Source organism: Dermacentor variabilis, chromosome 6, assembly GCF_050947875.1.
Source record: "Dermacentor variabilis isolate Ectoservices chromosome 6, ASM5094787v1, whole genome shotgun sequence".
In the NCBI taxonomy this organism is placed as follows: domain Eukaryota; kingdom Metazoa; phylum Arthropoda; class Arachnida; order Ixodida; family Ixodidae; genus Dermacentor; species Dermacentor variabilis.
Window position 1 is genome coordinate 105,111,345 of NC_134573.1, and position 18,921 is coordinate 105,130,265.

Sequence of the window (18,921 nt, forward strand, 5' to 3'; positions counted from 1 at the left end):
CGGTAATCAAGACTAACACTTCGTAACAGGGCGGTGGTGCGCCACTGGGGCGGGTCACAGGCACAGGGTGCCGTGGCCTTGTCTTGTCCTTGATTTGACGTTTATTGCAACATCAAGTATATGGGCACTCCTGGGGCATTTCTGCCGTCGCCGTCGTCGTAATGTTCCGTATGAAGTCAAAACGCGACAACATTGTCGCCGGGAGCCGTAAGCTGTATGTGTGAGTGAAAGCTTTCCAGGGCCACTCGACGATCGCGGCTCAGTCTCGTACGCGCGAGGGAGGAAGGCGGGCTGTATTCGCACCATCTCCTTTTGCGTGCAAGGCACACGGGGGTGGGGGCGTTCTGCTACGGCGGCTGCGGCTTACGGTGTGGTCTCGCGGGCGCCGTATATCAAAAGCGATCTGCGCTGCGCACGAAGTGCGTGCCCGCGCGAGCCTCATCTTTAAAGCGATATGCGATGCGTGGTGGTAGTTTCGCATGCGCTATGCTTTCCACGCTTAGTTGCGCGTCGAAGTGAGAGACAACACGAAGGTCAGATCAATCGCTGCTGCTGCCGCGTTTCCATACTCCAGCATTTGGCAGCGAGCATCCGCAGTCATCGAGCGCGGTGTGTTCATGTCTATCTGTGTGCACGTGACAGCGTGCTTGTTAATTTGGTTAGTAAGCGAATGTATGCATCTTTGTATGGCCGATAAAACTGCTATCTTTACTTGGTGTAGCTTTTTACTAATTTGCTATCGCTATGGATGCTTCGTCTTTCGGATGAAACTGCGAGATCTTTTTTTCTTTTACATTTCCCGCTTCCTCTTCCTCCTTAAGACATATTTTGTATCTGTCTTGTGACACGTATGTATCTCGCCTAAGCGCATCTGTAAGTCCCACTGTGGTGTTTATAAGCGGACCGTCTACACCAGAGTGATACGTACTGGATGACATATAATGAATTGCTTGTAATCAATTACTTTTCGTTGTTTTTTCTTGCAATTTAAGGATTCCTTTTTTTTTACTCAGTTATGGCCACCGTAATTCAGCTACTTTTATTTCAGTAGCCAGTTAGATGCAACGAGTTACTGTATTGCGAGAAGAAGCTGGAACAGGACACGCAACTTTTACCACTTGAATTTGGCGAGAACTGCAGTAGGACGCCCGCGGCCCTCCAACGGGGAAGCCTCCTAGATGCACCTGTTTCTACATGCAAACCCGAGCTTTGCACACCTCTCTGGGAGGCGCTTTTGAACGGCATCCATAGGCAGTAAGACTAGAAGACATTATTGCGTTTTACGTGCCAAAACCACTTTCTGATTATGAGGCAGGCCTTAGTGGAGGACTCCGGAAGTTTCGACCACCTGGGATTCTTTGACGTGCACTTAATCTAAGTACAAGGGTGTTATCGCATTTCTCCTCCATCGAAATACGGCTGCCGTGCATTGCCGGGATTCGATAACACGACCTCTTGCTCAGCAGCCCACCACCATAGCCACAGAGCAACCACGCCGGGTAAGGCAGTAAAACTGGCTACTCAATTCTTCGCTGAAGCGCAGTTTATTAAGACTCACATAAACAGGTTTTCGGCCGTTAAACGTATATATCCTTGTCTGTTTGCAGGATACGTGACTCATATGCACTAATTTTGCAATTATATCACAAACAGTATTTTGAAGGCTGAGTGATAAACAGTTGTATCTTTATTTGCATTACAGATTTAGTCATCTGATAGAAGAACGTGCATTTCTGGAGATGTCCCTTGCAATACTTCGGTTTAGGTCGATATGGCCACGAGGAAAGGAGGCTGGCAAGAGAAATGTTGGGTGAGAAATGAAACCAGTAGTTTTTAATTGAACCAGCATACGACTCCACACCAATGACCACCTCGGAAGTTGTTGCCAGCGCAGATCCGTCCAGCCTAACGGCTATATATAGCGCAGCTGTCGTTATTCCAGCAAAAAACCACGACTATCAGGTTGAAAACGGCCCACTTGACAACGTCGACGGCAGCAGAACTCGCAGCGTTTCGAGTCACACTCCACTTTATTAATGACGAACCAACACACAAATGGTCGATTTTCTGCGACTTGAAGAGGGCACCACAGTGTTTATTGTCAGCCTCACGGCGCGGTCGGCATGAACAGTTGGCATTCGAAATCACAGAGGCCACACACCACCTGGCTGAGAAAGGACATTAAATAATTTTTGAATGGCTACGGAGTCACTGTGGTATCATCGGCAATGAACGTGCCGATCAAGCTGCTCCTTCAGCTCATGTTCGGCTCAAGACAACCGCCTATCAATCCCGTTGTTTAGGACAGACGCTGCAGGGATGATCCGCCTACTTACACGCGAATGCACTACATCAGAGTGGAAGGAACCACATTTTATGCACGCCCGTATATACTGCCTGGATCCAACTTTAAGCCGCCGACTTCTACCAAGACTTTCCCGAAAAGACGCGACCCTGTTGTCAGGGCTACGGCTGCGCGTCGCGTTCACCAATTCCGGCGCGTTCCGCCTAGGGATGGCCGACACCGCAGCATGTGGCGATTGCGGCGACACGTTAACAATTTGGCATGTTCTTTGGCAATGCCCGCAGTACTGTGCGCAGAGGCGATTGCTTTCCGTCGGGCTCATCCAGCTGGACTGCCAGCGTCTGTCGGAAGAAAGAATTTTGAAACATCGATGCGACTGCAAGCACTACTGCAAAATCTACTGCAAGTGCTATTGCCGTGCATGCGCTACTGCTCTTCTTGAGGTCAACCGACCTGTGTGAACGCCTGTGGTGGGAACGTCTTTTCTGTTACCTGTTCCTGTTATTTTTTCTTTTTTATTTTTTCTTCGTTTTTTTCACTTTCTCTCTGCCCCCTTTCTAGCCCCTACATTTCCCACCTCAGTGCAGGGTAGTACACCGGAAACTCATCTCTGGTTAACCTCCCTGCCTTTCCTCTCTCGCTCTATCTCTCTGTTGCCAGCGCATCACCTGCAGACGATTTTTTTTCAGCTTTTCCCTAGCAGGAGCGTCTTCTCCGAGCTTCAGCAACAATGAAACACTACGCTTCGTACATGACCCAGACACGAGCATCACAGAATTGAGGAGCCAGGGTCTCGCGCTCAAGATGTTCGCACGCTACAACACCGCCATTATATCCGATGCACACATCAAATGAATTTACAGCGTCGTTGCTGATGTTTTTAGAAGAGAGGGAAGATGAGCGATGAAAATTTCGAACAGTTTTTAGCAAGGTTAAAGAACATGTGAATGGCTGATACAATGCATTCAAAGAGCTCGTTTTGTATATTTACTGTATTCGTGCAAGATTACTAAATGTTGCAAGGAGGACAACTTGAAAGTAATCGATTTCTACTCTGCACCATCCACACATACTCTCCTTTCCTTTCTAATTCGAGGAATGGCGACCGTATATACAATGTTTTTGGCCACTTGAACGGTGTTACCCCTTGAATTTTTTTTCTGGAAATTAGCTTTGCGTACTACCTGTGAGGGTGTGAAAGGGTGAAAGCGCACCCACACACATTTTCCCGGTTCTCGATGTTCACTCGACGTATGCGATTCAAACACTGCGGTTCTCTCCTTGATCTACCTGAAAGGTGCTGCGAAGTATTGATTCACGATGGCTATATTCACGGCGCTGTTAGTCGATTCCATTCACGGTGCTATGAAAGGAAACTTGGCCTCGGCTCTTGTTCTGTTCGATTTGGCAGTGGGGAGCTGACAGTGCTGCTCTAAATAAAATGAGGGGCTAAGTGGCCGACGTTTCCCTCTGCTTCCGGCATCAGGGGAGGTGGCAAGTGCACTCCCCCCCCCCCCGGCCCCGAATGACGCCTATGGAAAGAAGCTCGTTATTGAGAACAGTTGAACGGAACGGAAACAATAAACACCAGCTGGATGACGCATGGCTTTCGTACTCGGCACGTGTGGTCGTCAAGATTGAAGACCGGTGTTTCTGTCGAAAACAATGCTGTAGCCGAAACATAAATGATAAAGTGTCATTGCTGAATTGCCGGAGTCTTTGACTCATAGTATGGGCTTCCCATCTCTATTAACGTAACTGTTGTTCGACAAGCATGAAATCCTTAGCATGAAATCCTGACAAGAAAAAAATTTGCTAAAGCCAGTCATTTCCGAAGGGAGCAAGTGATTATGTTCGATGTATTTGGAGAGGCGTAGGTGGATCACGTGCTCCAAGATCTCCCCTATGTCCGAAGTGAGAAAAAGTGGACGGAAGTTATCAATGCGAATTGGCTTATTCGGCTTTGGAATGAAGATCACTTTGGCTGCTTTCCATTGTTGGGGTATCTCCCCCTTTTCAAGAAACCGGTTGTAATGTTTGGTGAGTTTGCGTATGGATTGCTCATCGAGGTTTCGAAGCGTTTTATTGGTCACAGAGTCTGGGCCTGGTGCCGTGGTGGTTCGCACTTGGTTGAGGGCATGTCGAACCTCCGCTTCTGTGATGGGACTGCAAAGCTTCTCATTGGGTTCACCAGTATAGTCGGGCGTGGATATTTGCGTAGGAGGGGGCATATATTTGGAGGCCAGGTTGCTGAACATGTTCGGCAGGTCGGCTGCATGTTCATGCAGCAGTTTATTCATCAAGTGGTTACTGTGCGTCCTAGAAATGGTGGGGTCGAGCAGGTGCCGGAGCAATTTCCAGGTCTTTTAGTGCTGAGGTTACCATTCTCTCCTTCGCAAACCTGAGTCCATTGCTGTGCCGCCAATTTAATAGCGTATTGTGGGATCTGAGAGTCTAATTTGGCGATTCTGATTCGGAGTTTGTGATTGTAACGGGCTGTTAGCCATTTCCTGAGTAGAGCTTGCTTCCCTTCCCACATGTGAAGGAGCTTAGAATCGATTGTGGCCAAGGGTATGTCTAGCGGGAGAGTAGTGGTATGGGCCTCTACGTCTGCCTGCAAGGCGTTCGCCCATTGCTCAATGTCGGTAATGGTTTCTTCGTTAGTGTTGCAGCGAGATTTCATGAATTCCGTCCAGTTGGTAAGCCTTAGTGTTTCCGTGGCTAGCTGTCTGTGTTTAAAATCTACACGGAGTTCTAGGATGTAATGGTCGCTTCCTAAGTTGTTTTGGAGGTTTCGCTACGTCGCCTGAGTGATGCGGTGAGTTAGGGTAATGTCGGGGGATGAATCCCTACTGACGCTATTTCCTAGCCGGGTAGGAAGAGTAAAGTCATTGTAGATGGTGAAACCTTGACTTTGTATGTGCTGCCATGGAGCTCTTCCCTTAGGAGTGGATGTGGAGTGGCCGCAAATTTGATGGGGGGGGGGGGCATTAAAGTCCCCCGTTCCGACTAGCGGTTGTTTTTTGGCGTTACCTTTGGTCTGAGCAAGGATGTGCTCAAAGTGGTGTTGTCGAGCAATGGGAGGGCTATAAGCACTCAACACGCATAGGGTGAGCGGTGGCGTAGAGGCAGAACACCGGCCTCGCGTGCAAGAGGTCCATGGTTTGAATCCCGGTGCGGCGCAATTTCCCACCGGATTAAAGAAGGAAAATCCGCGTGTTGATAAAATTGCATAAACAGGCCTGGAGTGTGGCCTGATCCCGGCGACCAGAACTGGTAACGCACTCCCTCACCAGAGCAGGATTGGCCACCTTGGTGCAGTACTAGGCCACAACCTCCTATATGAACACCACAATCAAACCCCGGCCCTCAGTCCCCAGCATCTGCGAAGCAACTGACCACGGCGACGGTCAGACCTGCGATGCAGCAGAGGGTGCTAAGAATCCCTGGCTCCGCACAGGCCGCCATTGGTATATGAACCTGGCAACGTTTAACGCTAGAACGTTATTTAGTGAGGCGAGTCTAGCAGTACTATTGGAGGAATTAGAGCTCAGGAAATGGGATACCATAGGGCTCAGTAAAGCTAGGAGGCCAAAATAAGCATATACAGTGCAAAAAAGCGGGCACGTCCTGTGCTACCGGGGCTTAGCAGAGAGACGAGTACTAGGAGTCGGATTCCTGATTAATAAGAATATAGCTGGTAAGATACAGGAATTCTATAGCATTAACGAGAGGGTGCCAGGTCTTGTTGTGAAACTTAATAAGAGGTACAAATTGAAGGTGGTACAAGTCTATGCCCCTACATCCAGTCATGATGACCACGAAGTAGAAAGCTTCTATGAAGACGTGGAATCGGCGATGGGTAGAGTGAAAACAAAATACGCTATACTGATGGGCGACTTCAATGCCAAGGTAGGCAAGAACAGGCTGGAGACAAGGCAGTGGGGGAATATGGCATAGGCACTAGGAATAGCAGGGGAAAGTTATTAGTAGAGTTTGTCGAACAGATAATATGCGGATAATGAATACCTTCTTCTGCAAGCGGGATAGCCGAAAGTGGATGTGGAGGAGCCCGAACGGCGAGGCTAGAAATGAAATAGACCTCATACTCTACGCTAACCCTGGCATCATACAAGATGTGGACGTGCTCAGCAAGGTGCGCTGCAGTGACCATAGGATGGTAAGAACGCGAATTAGCCTAGACCTGAGGAGGGAACGGAAGAAACAGGTACATAAGAAGCCGATCAATGAGTTAGCGGTAAGAGCGAAAATAGAGGACTTCCAGATCAAGCTACAGAACAGGTATGCGGCTTTAACTCAGGAAGAGGACCCTTAGTGTTGAAGCAATGAACGACAATCTTGTGGGCATCATTAAGGTGTGTGCAATAGAAGTCGCTGGTAACTCCGTTAGACAGGATACCAGTAAGCTATCGCAGGAGACGAAAGATCTGATCAAGAAACACCAATGTATGAAAGCCTCTAACCCTACAGCTACAACAGAGCTGGCAGAACTTTCGAAGTTAATCAACAAGCGTAAGACAGCTGACATAAGGAAGTATAATATGGACAGAATTGAACATGCTCTCAGGAACGGAGGAAGCCTAAAAGCAGTGAAGAAGAAACTAGGAATTGGCAAGAATCAGATGTATGCTTTAAGAGACAAAGCCGGCAATATCAATACTAATATGGATGAGATAGTTCAAGTGGCTGAGGAGCTCTGTAGAGACTTATACAGTACCTGTGGCACCCTCGACGATAATGGAAGAGAAATTCGTCCAGAGGAATTCGAAATCCCACAGGTAACGCCGGAAGAAGTAAAGAAAGTATTGGGAGCTATGCAAAGGGGGAAGCCAGCTGGGGTGGATCAGGTAACGGAAGATTTGTTGAAGGATGGTGGGCAGATTGTTCTAGTGAAACTGGCCACCCTGTATACGCAATGCCTCATGACCTCGAGCGTACCGGAATCTTGGAAGAACGCTAACATAATCATAATCCATAAGAAAGCGGACGCCAAAGACTTGAAAAATTATAGACCGATCAGCTTGCTGTCAGTTGCCTACAAACTATTCACTGAGGTAATCGCAAATAGAATTAGGAACACCTCAGACTTCTGTTAAGCAAAGGACCAGGCATGTTTCCGTAAAGGCTAGTCAACAATAGACCATATTCACACTCTGAATCAGCTGATAGAGAAATGTACGGAATATAACCAACCCTTATATATAGCTTTCATTGATTATGAGAAAAGCTCAGCAGTCATGGAGGCATAACGGGATCAGGGTGTAGACGAGCCGTGTGTAAGAATACTGAAAGATATATATAGCCGCTCCACAGCCACCGTAGTCATCCATAAAGAAAGCAACAAAATACCAATAAACAAAGGCGTCAGGCAGGGAGGTACGATCTCTCCAATGCTATTCACAGCGTGTTTACAGGAGGTATTCAGAGACTTGGATTGGGAAGAATTGGTGGGGGTAAAAGGTAATGGAGAATACTTTAGTAACTTGTGATTCGCTGATGATATCGCCTTGCTTAGTAACTCAGGGAAACAATTGCAATCTATGCTCACTGACCTGGAGAGGCAAAGCGCGAGAATGAGTCTAAAAATGAATCTGCAGAAAAATAATGTTTAACAGTCTCGGAAGAGAACAGCAATTTACAATAGCCAGTGAGGCACTGGAATTGGTAAGGGAGTACATCTACTTAGGGCAGGTAGTCATAGCGGATCCGGATCATGAGACGGAAATAATCAGAAGAATAAGAATGGGCTGGGGTGCGTTTGGCAGGGATTCTCAGATCATGAACAGCAGGTTGCCATTACCCCTCAAGAGAAAAGTGTATAATAGCTGTGCCTTACCAGTACTCATCTACGGGGCAGAAACATGGAGGCTTACGAAAAGGGTTGTACTTAAATTGAGGACGACGCAACGAGCTATGGAAAGAAGAATGATGGGGTTAAGAGGAAGCTTTAGCTCCGGCCCACCTCCGACGCGGCCTATTCAAATACATGTAAAACGCAAAAACGTTTTTATGAGATAACCTCTGGACCGATTTTGATGAAATTTGTCGCATTTGAAAGAGAAAGTTAAATTCTAGTGACTGTTGGAAGCGGAATTTCGATTTAGGGCTTGAATTTTCTTAAAACGATTTTCAAATATTTGACCGTTTGAAAAAAATAGAAGCACGAAGTTTATAAATTCATAGCTCTGCATAAAGAATCGATATCGCGGTTCTGTAAACGGCATCCATTAGATCATTCAAAGCGGACAAATTGAATATGTCATTTTACATCTTACGTGAATTTGTTACGTTGGTTACAACGGTTTTGCAAAAGTTGTATTTCTCTATTATTAAATTTTTTTATATTCATGTGTAACATATCAATTTTGTCCGCTTTAGATGTACTATTAGATGCAATTCACAGAATTGTATTATCATTTCTAGTGGTTAAGTTACAGAGTTGTAAACTTGATAGTTTCGTTTTTTGAAAATTTTCAATTTTTGCCAATTTTTAACAAAAGATTGACAATCTAAGTCAAAAATTCGAAACCAACAGTCACTAGATTTTAAGTTTGTCTTTTAAATGCAACAAACCTCGTCAAATTTGGTGCAGTGGTTGCCGAGAAAAACGAATTCTCCTTTTACATGTATTTAGATAAGAGCACTTGAGCTAAAGCTTCCTCTTACCGTTAAGGGATAAGAAAAGAGCAGATTGTGCGAGGGAACAAACGGGAGTTAATGACATCTTAGTTGAAATCAAGAAAAAGAAATGGGCATAGGCAGGACATGTAATGAGGATGAAAGATAACCGATGGTCATTAAGGGTTAAGGGCTGGATTCCAAGGGAAGGGAAGCGTAGTAGGGGGCGGCAGAAAATTAGGTGGGGGGATGAGATTAAGAAGTTTGCAGGGACGACATGGCCACAATTAGTACATGATCGGGGCTGTTGGAGAAGTAAGGGATAGGCCTTTGCCCTGCAGTGGGCGTAACCAGGCTGATGATGATGATGATGACGCATAGGGTGGGTTTTTTGTAGCTTTAAGGTAGAATTTTGATGAATTCAAGAAGGATTTCAGTACTGCTGAATGGACGCATTTAAGAGAAAGATGTCGCATTGCAAGCATGGCAATGTTGGGCTTGTGTATGTGAGGGTCTTGAAACGTGTTGTATCCAGGTAGCGTGACTTACGCGTGTGTTTTCTGCAAGGCTATAATGTCAGGGAGCTCGTTAAGACTCTGTAGAAATAGTGTTAGACATGCGCGCTCGTTGCGGAACCCCCTGCAGTTCCACTGCAGGGGGTTCCGGGCTGGCTTCATCAGTATTGTCGTTTTGAAGGATGGGAACTTGTGGCGTCGCGGAGCGTCTTCCCTAGCTGTCGATTAGCTCTTGGAAGCGGCAAAACTGTGCATATGCCTCACCAATAAATGCATCATGCTTGCTCTGTAGTCAATTTTCAAGCGCATCAAGTTTGTTTTCCAGGATGTCCATGCGGTCAGTGAGGACAAATATGGCGTTTTCAACGTTGTTCGCGGTATCTGTTATTTCGGCATTCTTCCTTTTTGCGGGTGGGGGCTGCGTGTGTGATGAAGGCGGCGTTGGAGTTGCGGCTTTCGCTGTAGCAGTAGATGCAAGAGTGTCCATTTGATCTGTCGGAGGATGTGTGAGTTTGGGCGCAAGAGTTTGTGGCAGTGGTTTGGTAGTAGCAGGTGGAGCGTCAGTGATTTCTAACGGGGCGGGGGGTCATTGAGTTGAGCTGCTTGATTTCGTTTTTAAGCATTTCGTTCTGATTTAGGAAGTGTCTGATGACAGAGCTAGTGAGGAACTGCTATTGTGGGAGACTATTCCTGCCCACTCACCTTTGTATGGTTGATGGGCGGTCTCTCCTCGTTCCGTGGAGTCAGCGAAGGCCAAGCTTGCTTCGATGATGGAAGCTGCGCCACTGCTGCAGTGTTCTTGCGGCCAAAGCTGCTTTGTGGCTACTCTTGTCCGGTGCGTTGATTGGGGGCCTGTACAGTGACTTTGGAGGTCCCGGGGCCGGTGTCCGTGGTTTTTAACGAAGTTTGCACTCTGAGGAGCCAGTCCCGTGTTTTTCGTTGCAGATAATACAAGTGAGAGTACAGCTGTGGTCCTGAGGAGGATCTGGCGTGCCGCATTTTGGGCAGAGACATATGGTCACATTGGGGCAGATATCTTGGCGATGGCCAAGCAGCCGGCCTATAGTACACGACTCCAGTTTTTGTGGACATGGTCGGCAGCGGAGGTGTGTGCGGAGGTAGTCAATGTATAAGGGGACCTTTGAGGCTTGGAAACTGACCAGGATGGAATCTGTAGAGCCCGTTTTACGAGCAGCTAGGATGTTGATTGCTGGATTGGACTCTCGAAGGTTAGCCAACACGTTCCCTTCTACCAGGGAGGCCGGCAGCTTGGTGATACCCCTACACAAATTTTTAGGGTCTGCCACGTGTGTGGAGACTTCGTAGAGCTTGCCCATGATTATGAGGGTGGCGATCTTCAAATAGCGATCCGACCTGTCCATGCAGGGAGTGCTTATGACGATTGTGTTGTTAATCTCGTTGGCCCAGAGTCGATCTAGCAATGCTGCAGCCGTGGAGAGACCAGTGGCCTTGATGACGATATCGCGGAGAGATACTGGATGTATGTTGGCGCAGTTGACTCCACCGTGTACACGAAGAATTATTTTGTATTCTGCGGCTGGAAGTGGAGGAGGACGAGGCAGGATGTGGCTTACTTGCGGTGTAGTTTTGAGGGTGCTGGGCGAGATGGGCGAAAGCTTCTTGGTGTTGGAGTAAATAAACTTCTCGCGCCAATCGAGGATCTCTTCCGGAGTCATGTCGACGCTGTCGATGACGCCGTCCTGACTCATGTCTATTGCAGCTGCTACCGCCGACGCACGCTGCCCGCGTTGTGCGGTGGCAAGCGAGTTCTTGGGCGAGTTGGTCCCTTCTACAGTGGACCCTTCTCCAGTTTGAGCCACTACGTATATGCTCTCAGCCGTAATGTCGTCATGGTAGTTTGATTGTCGTCGGTCCAACTTCGTTATCTGATTCTCATCATGACTTCTTCGTTGCGCCATCTACGCAGAACCAGTGGCCCAAGTAGTCTAACAGCTTGGGTCACTGTGTATGTGCTTGTGGTTGTGATGCCATCATGTTCGTTGCATCATCGTAATTATGTCTTTGTAATCTGGCTCTTCTCACGCTGTCGTCATCAAGCCGTAGTCGTCATACACTCTTCGTGATACAGTAGTTGTCACGCGATTGTAGTCATACACTAGCTATCATACAGTCGTCGTGATACTGTCGTAGTAGTTCCATGGTCATCGTTTTACCTTCGTCATCCCACTCTCGTCATGCCATCGTCGTCGCGCTATCGTCGTCACGCAGTCCCTGTTATACCCTTATTATTATGCCAGCGTCCTCAGTTCATAAACATCCTCTCATGCACCTCATGCTGTCGTCATCATACTACCTTAGTCGTTCCATCGACGTCATCTCTTCTGCGTTATTCTTGTGCATTCATGCTGTTATCGTTCAATGATGCCGCTGTTGTAATGCCATCGTCGCCATCAGATAGTCGCGCTCACGCATTCGTTGTAAGACCGTCGTCGTGACGCCATCATCGTAGCTATTGTCGTCATGGAGTCATCGGGCGTTTATTGTCACACCATCGTGGGGATGCCGTGCTTTTCATTTTGTGGACGTCATCGTCGCGATCCGACTTTCGTAACGCGGTCGTCGTCACACCATCGCTGTCCTAGCTTTCGTGATACAGCGCTCGTATCGCTGTCGTTGACATGCACTTACCGGCGTGTCCCTGTATTCATAGGCTTGGGATGTCATCGTCGCCATCGCGCCGTTGTCATGCATCCGTTGTCATTCCGTCCTCATGATGCCATCGTTGGCATTCCCTGCGTGTCAATATAAATTCTTCACCCCACACTTGCCAAAGCTGTCGTCGTCAAGCCATCGTACTCACACCGTCGTCATCACATTATTTTTTTCATGCCGTCGCTGTCACCCTGTGCATTTAACATCGTCATCGCAACAGAAACCTCATCCCAATAGCATCAAGCCATCTTTGTCTACTGCCTTCATCGTTTCATCAACGTCAGTTCTTCTCCGCCATTCTGGCGTAATCATGCTGTCGTCATTCAATCCTCATTATGCCGTCGCTGTCATGCCATCGCCGTCATTGCATCGTCATTGCAGGGAAGGGGGCGGCGATGTTCTCCGGCAACAACCACGTATTTCGTGACCGCGCGCAAGGGCAACCGACGATCGCGGCTAAATCTCGCGCGCTCAATGGTGGGAGGAAAGCGGACAGGAAGCGCGCCGTCTTCCGTCGCGTGTTCGGAACAAGAGGGGGGATTGGGGTTTTGCGGGTACGTTGTACTTCGGCAGCAACGCGTGGGCTTTATCTTGAAGGCGGTCTGCTTTGGGGGGCAGAGTCTTAATGGGCATACGGCCCGTAGCTTTGCGTCTACTGAGTTCTCACCTGTCAGTTTGCTTTGAAGCGATTAACAGCACGAAGGTCACTTCGCTCGCTCTTGCTGCCAGCTTATGTCCGCGGTCGTCGAGCATGATGTGTTTATGTTGCCTTTGGGCGCTGACACCATGCTCTTGTTAATTTAGTAAGCTTACACGGCCAATAAAACTGCTATCCTTACTTCTTATAGCTGTCTACTAATTTGCTATCACAATCGATGCTGCGCCTTTCGGGCGAAACTGCAACGTTTTATTTCGTTGTCAGCATTCCGTCTTCGCCATACCGCCCTTGTGGTTCCATTGAAGTTATTCATTTATCATTCCATCGTCGGCAATGCGTCGTCATCATACAGTCGTTGTCGTGTTATCGTGCCCAAGGGAGACCTTCTCAAGTGAATGTCATTCCAAAGTGGGCCGATACGCGGGAGAGTGTGTGTCGCATATAGCTGAAGTAAGGGAATTCTCAGACTGACCAATACATATTACAGCGAAGCTGCATATGGCTAGGATGCCGCGAGTCTTTGTTTCTATCGACAGAAAACTGTCATCATCAATGGCGCATACCCCAGTAAACACTAAGCAACCATATCACTGTAAGCAAGCAAAAAAATTGCGATTGCTGATAGACCCGTAAGCCTGAGGCTAGAAGCACTCAGCAAAGCGAAACGAACGGTGCATACATTCTTTGGCATCACGCATACAACACACGGAACAGCATACGTTTCAATAAAGAACAAGCTCAAAACAAGCATCCGAACCACATAATTGATGATAAGGTGCTCGTGATAGCAATGCGAAGCACGTAGCGCTTCCTGCATACGTTTCCCGGTAAACATTATTATTGCGCAAGCTGCCGTGGTGACGCCAGCTTGCGACATGGGGTGTGAGGTCCCTAACCTTACGCATATGAAATTACCAGCCCAGCAACAGATTTCGAGGTTGCTTCACCCACGCTATGGGCGGTGGCGTGCTGTCAAAATTACCATTTTTACCATTACTCTAAAACAGGACCACTATCATTACTCTAAAGCCTTTAAAACCCTCTCAGCAGTAGCTAGTAGTGCTGGTTTTCAACAGCTTCGCTGGACATCCACTTTCGCAGGGCTGGAATGGCGAGTTTTTTTTTGTATATAAACGTCACTTGAGCAATACGGTATGTATAGCCACTTTGCTCGACTGCTAATCGCAGTGCCAACCGCGCGAACGCGCTCGTGCCACTGCTCGCGCGTTCGCCGTCGTCGTCTTCTTGCACAGCTGGCTCAGTTGCCGCGCATCATTCCAGCCTGGATGATGATGATGAAAACGCTGAGGCCGCCGCCTTTGCTCTTTCGACAAGGTCTCGCTGGTCCTCGAGGGTTCAGCTTGACAGGGCGGCCTCCCATGCTTCCCACGTCGGCTGTTGTATAGTTTCTAAGGCACTATTAGCCTGGCAGGCCCATACCATATGGTACAAATCCGCTTTCTGCCCGCAGAATTTACACTCGGCCGAAAAGGATTGTGGTTCAATAGCATGTAGCTTGACTGGGTTTTTAAACGACATGGTTTGCAATCTTCATAAATGACATTCTTCTGACTTATCTAATCCCTTGGTCGGGCCCGGGTATTTTCGTCGCGATAAGCGCAAATAGCGCCCCCATTCCAGCCTGGAATTTCCCTTCTCTTCTGTTGTCGTAATGAAGAGGAGGAGGAGGAGGAGGAAAAACGTTTATTGAGCTCTAGAAAATTTAATGAATTTCGCGGAGTCAGATGGTGTCTTCCATCTTCTTAGCAATGGCCGTCTGCCCCTAGTCCAGGGCTCCGCTGGATGCCGCTGCCAGCTGGGCCCATCGGATCAGCCCTAGTTGAACGTCCTGACGGTCGCTGCAGAGCATTCCTTCCCATTGCTCCGCACTCGGGTTTGGTATTATTGGTGCCGCATTTGTTTTCTGGCAGGCCCACGTTATATGGCAGAGCGTGAGTGTTTCCTGGCACGATGGGCATTTGTCAGTGTACTGTGCGGGTTGTATTTTACTTTGGGTGCTTAAGTTCGGATATGCACCCGTCTGTAGCAGCCTCCAAGCTACGGAGTCCTCTCTAGTGAGAGAGCTATGCGGCGGGGGGTACCGCTTCCTGCTGCCCTTATAGTGGTTTAGGATAGCCGAGTATTCTCTGTGGAACGGCTCAGTTTCCTCGAGGTCATTGGCAGAGGGTGCTCGGTATGCAGTCTATCATCGAGCTACCCTGTCGACCTCACGGTTGCCTTCCACGTCCGTGTGACCCGGCGTCGACATTATCGTGTGTCGAATTGGTTGTTCTTTTTCTGGGTTTTGTGTGTGGTGATCTTCAGAGCGGAGTATGCGGAGCGCTCTGTGACCTATCCTACCTAACACGTAGTTTCGGCATGCTGTTTGGGAGTCGGTTACTATTGTTACGGACCGCCTAGTCCGATAGCCCTCCGCTGCCGCTAGAGCGACGGCCGCTTCTTCAGCCTCGACTACCGTGCAGTCCCGTAGAGATGCGCTGACGATTTCTCGCACATCCGAGTTTATCACCGTCGCTACTGCGTTGGGGTTGGTCTGTCTCGCCCTTCTGGTGTATGTGGCTGCGTCCACGTATACCGTTGTTGCCGGGGAAGCTAGTGACTTTTGGATGTATTCGGCTCTCGCCTTCCTGCGTTCTTCGTGTAGGTTGGGGTTCATGTTCTTGGGAATGGGAGCCACCTTGATTGTGTTTCGTATTTTGTCCGGGATAGTCACGGTTATTTGGATTTCTTGCATCTGTTCGCTGCATCCCAACTTCTGCAGAAGCTCCCTGCCAGACGGAGTCTGTTGTCTGCGCAGATGAGCAACATGCTGTGCCTCTCTGAGTTCTTCGAAAGTGTTATGAAGTCCTAGTGCCAAGAGCTTCTCCGTGGATGTGCATTGTGGTAGGTGGAGCGCGGTTTTGTATACCTTGCGTATGATCGCGTCTATCTGCTGAACCTCGCTCTTGATTGGGTTGTAGTACGGGAGACTGCAGGTAACCCGGCTGATCACCAGACTCCTAACCAGCTTTAGCATGTCTTCCTCTCGCATGCCTGAGCGTCTGTGGGAGATGCGCGTTATCATGCGAGCGATTTGTAGAGTTGATGTCTTGAGTAGAGCGAGAATGTGTGAGCAGCGTTGATTCGACTGTATCTACATGTCCAAAATTCTTATGAGCGTTTTCTCCGGTATTGGTTTTCCCTCTAGGTAGACGCCAAGCTTGAGCTCGTCGCTAGTCGGGGCCATGCGATTCTGTTTCCTTCTCCGGACTCTGAGCAGCTCAGATTTCTCGGTGGAGCAGGCTAGCCCTCTTGCCTTCACGTAGTTCTCTACGCTGGTCGAAGCCTCTTGTAGTCCTTCTTCTGTTTCTTTACGGGATACCGTATTGGTCCAAATGGTTATGTTGTCGGCGTACATGGCATGGTGTATGCCCTCGATCTCTTTGAGTTGTTTCGCTAGGCCGATCATTGCTATTTTAAATAGCGTTGGTGAAATGACCAATCCCTGGGGGGTTCCTTTGTTGGGGGTAGAGAACTTCTCCCAGCGGAGTTCTCCTAGCCCTATCGTAGCTGTTCTGTTGGAGAGGAAAGCTTTGACGTAGCCGAAAACCCTCCTGCCGAAGTTTAGGTCGTCCAGGCCCGCTAGGATGGCTTCGTGGCTCACATTGTCAAAGGCTCCTTTATGGTCCAATGCCAGTATCAAGTTCCCTCCGTTCCTGAGAACGTTGCTTAAGACTTCTTCCTTGATCTGCAATAGTACGTCTTGGGTCTACAGCTTTGCCCTGAATCCGAACATACTGTGGGGGTATTGTTCGTGATCCTCTATGTATTGTTGTAGCCTTATCGTGACCACTCTCTCGTACAACTTGCAAGGCATGATGTGAGGGAGACGGGTGTTAGGTTTTCGATTTGTAGATTTTTGCCCCGTTTTGGTATCATAACTACCTCTGCGTGTTTCCAATCCTCGGGGACGGTCTCCGCTGCCCAGTGCTTATTGAGGAAGTCGGTTAGTTCTGCGGCTAGCTCGTCACTGTGATTGCGGATGAGTGCGTTGTTAATTTTGTCCGCACCCGTTGCCGTGTTTCTAATTGTGCTTCTGATTGCTGCATAGACCTCTTCACGAGTGATGGGTCTGTCTGAGCTTGGATTTTCTCTTCCCCGGTAATCGCCTGTATTGGCCTCGAGCTCCACCACTGGAAAAGCTGGCGCCACCGTCGGCGTGACGTGCTAGGAGGGATCACGTGGACAAAGCGGCCGCGTCGGCTGCTTCGGGCGCGCCGAAGCGAGCTGAAAACGAGTTTAAATTTCCTCGTACGCTGCGGTCCTCAGTTAGTGGCGAAATTTTCCCGCTTCGAGTGTTTCCTTTACAACGCTTCAAAGCACTACAATAGGTAGTGGCTGCCTTTGAAGGCGCGCAACATGGTAGGCTACTGCTCGGTTCCGCAGGGCCGGACGCACGTAACGGAGGCCGGTGTCAGCCTTATTCACACGAAGCCGCAGGACAAAAAGCTGCGTGAAGCTTGGCTCGCGAAACATAAAACCGGAAAACAGTCATCGGCTACTACTCGGGTATGCAGGAAGCACAGACGCGAGGAAGATTTCTGCTACGTCGCCCGGTCTGCGATGTTCTGAAAACGCGCACTGAGACGCCTCGCCCGAGTCCGCTGCCCGACTAATTTCATGACGGTTTGGTCTATGAACTTGTCGATGCTATAGATACTCGCAAGTTCAGTGGAGTGGAAAGGCAGCGGTAAGAAGCACATTTAAAAAAAGCATGGCATATGGTCATGTTTGTGTTATGAATTATTGCACTGGATTGCAAAAAAGGAGCAGCGGGAAATTGCACTCTGAGAACACCGATAAACATACAGTGCGACGCAACTCGAGAAACAATATTGAAAGGTCAAAGAATTTAGAAGAAAAAAAAAGATTGAATCGTCGCGACGGGACATCACAGTCCACGTAGGCGTCGAAGTCTCTACAATGAAATTATTTTTGAACAGCTCTGATAGCGCCCACGCAACAGTGGTTGTTTGTATACTGTGAAATGCTCATTTTCTGCCGCCTAAAGCTCATGGCACGGTGCGAGAACGCGCGCGCGGAGATAGCGAAACAGTGCGCGGACAAGCATGCAGACGCGCAGTCGGTCGCTGCGAATCTGCACGATCGCTGCATTGAGGCTTCGTTCTATTACGCTACATTTAGTTAGACAAACACTATAAGAACATATTTCACATAGTTTGCTCTCAGCGTTTGGCTACCTTTCACGCAAGAAGCCGGTTCGGGAGACTCCATCGCGGCGACCGTGCGCAGTGGCGTTCACTGTACGTATTCGGTAAGGAGATAGCGTCTGTAAACGATTGTGTGCTTTCAGTTTGCCCAAGATTATTATTTAGAGAGTAAGAAACTTCTCTCGTTTCGAAAGTACTTATAGAAATGTCCGGAAGAGCTCGCGCGTGGTGTTTTCAGTGAGCGCTGACAGCAAAACCTATGAGGAGCGCGCCACATGATCCCTCATACTACGCCAGCGAGGCGCTTCCGATAGATGGCGACTCCGTAACTCCTCGCCGCCAATATGCCGCCGGGTTCATGTCCCCGAAGCATTTGACACGCACTTTGTCCAAGAGCTCCTCGTCGATTCCCTCGAATTGGTGGATTAGCCGGTGTATTTCTTTGTTATTCTCTGCCTTGGTTTTAGTCGGATCGATGAGTTAGGACGTGGCATATCCTGAAAGCGCTCATCGATCCGACTAATGGGGAGGCCGCATTTACGGGTGCATGAGCCATTGCTTAACCTTTCATTGCCTTACGTGACAGGTACATTTAGTAACAGATGTGATGCGCAAATGTGTGTGCGTGCCTATATATGTCACGATTACCACAGACCAGAACAATAAACATGCCCGTACATTTGTTCAAAATTCTACGTCACCTCTGTGTCGTGCGCTAACCAGCTTCGCTGGTCATCCGCCTTCACAGAGCGGTATGGCTCGTGACTTTTTAAATTGCTCATTACATCATATCTCCCCTTCGTCGTCCGGCTCTCGCTACGCCATCTTGGTCACGCCATTGTCGTCTTACACTCGTAGCTGCAAACCATTGTCGTCATG